A 1,858-nucleotide genomic window follows, 5' to 3' on the forward strand; every position below is an offset into this window, starting at 1 on the left:
CAAGCTGTTAAAACTCCCACTTATGCCAAAATCATGTGTCAGTGGTTTATTTTCAGTAGAAAGACTGACTATAACTCAGCAGTACACTTGAAAACAGGCAAGGCCTTTCCAGTAGGTGAAAAGGCAGAAACCTCTTGAAACGGTCTTGTCTGTAATCCATCTCTCATATTTCTTCTAGTATGGGCAAACCTACTCTGAAGTTCAGATCTTACAAACATCTGTCAAGGGGCATACATGCTACAAGGCAAATGGCCTTTTCACAAGAGTTTAGGTATCAAGCATCTTGTAACAGTCTTTAATATTATACAACTGGAATGGCTTACTTTGTGTAGGAATCAGCAAAACAAAATAGAAACATAAAATGGATGGTTCAATTAATTTCTGCTGTGTAATGAATCACCTAAAAAGGCAGCAGTTTAAAAAAAAACAGTGATTCATTGTTTTGCTTTTTTTTTTTTTTTTTTTTTTTTTTTTTTTGGTTTTTCGAGACAGGGTTTCTCTGTATTGTTTTGGAGGCTGTCCTGGAACTCACTCAGTAGACCAGGCTTGGTCTCAAACTCACAGAGATCTGCTTGCCTCTGCCTCCCGAGTGCTGGGATTAAAGGCATGCGCCACCACCGCCCGGCCCATTGTTTTTCTATTTATATTGGCTGCACACTCTGGGATGAACTCATTTTTGAGAGACTAGCACTATGGCTGGAATAGTTAGGTGTCTTTTTCATGTGCCTCTCTTACTTTCCAGAATACATATTGCCAGATGGTTTTAGAAGAACATTTCTTTTTTTTTTTTGGTTTTTCGAGACAAGGTTTCCCTGTGGCTTTGGAGGCTGTCCTGGAACTCGCTCGGTAGACCAGGCTGGTCTCGAACTCACAGTGATCCGCCTGCCTCTGCCTCCCAAGTGCTGGGATTAAAGGCGTGCGCCACCAACGCCCGGCCAGAAGAACATTTCTTTAATGAGTTGTTTTATGTGTATGAGTGTTATGCTGTGTGCATGTATGTGTACCATGCAGGTGCCTGGCTCCTGAGGAGGTCATAAGAGGGCTTTGGATAAGCTGGAACTGGAGTTATGGACAGTTGGGAATCACCATGTGGGTGTGCAGTCTTGAACTTGGGCTTTTCAGCTCCATTTTCTTAGTGTTACTTTTCAAAGTGTGTGTGTGTGTGTGTGTGTGTGTGTGTCACACATGACAGGTTCCAGAGAAGTGTGTGTGTGTGTCACATATGACAGGTTCCAGAGAAGGCCATTAGAGGGTGAAGGAGCCCCTATAACTGAAGTTACAGTGATTATGAGCTGCTTGGGTTCTGGGAACAGAACTCAAGTCCTGTGAAAAAGTTGAAGGCATTGCTGAACCATTTCTCAAGTTCCTCCCCTCATCAATTATTTTTCAGTACTTAAATCTAGGGTAACGTTAATTTGTTGGGACTAAGAATTTGCTTAAAGAACCAACAATTTCTCCATGACAAACACGTCTTAATCACTAGAATATTCCTTTAAAAGTTCTACAAGCTGCTTCAAAAATACAAGTGAATTTGATAATAGACTGCAGTATATTCAAGATATTATGAACGCCAACATAAAACCAATGTGAAGCAGAGATTATAACACTTCTTGTTATGAATTCTGGAGATGTAGTGTGTATTTTATTTCAGTGCTCAGTACCTAAATCAGCCAGTCACTAAAGTACACAGTGTACAAGTAGATGAACAATTGGAATACGGGCAAATCTCTTCAGGCCTCCAGGGTAGACATGCAGCCACTGTTTTTGAAAGGTGTATCAGCGGCGGGCGTTTAATCCCAGCACTCAGGGGGCAGAGGCAGGTGGATCTCTGTGAATTCGAGACCAGCCTGGTCTACAC

This window comes from Mesocricetus auratus, unplaced genomic scaffold, assembly GCF_017639785.1.
Source record: "Mesocricetus auratus isolate SY011 unplaced genomic scaffold, BCM_Maur_2.0 Super-Scaffold_100029, whole genome shotgun sequence".
Taxonomy (NCBI): domain Eukaryota; kingdom Metazoa; phylum Chordata; class Mammalia; order Rodentia; family Cricetidae; genus Mesocricetus; species Mesocricetus auratus.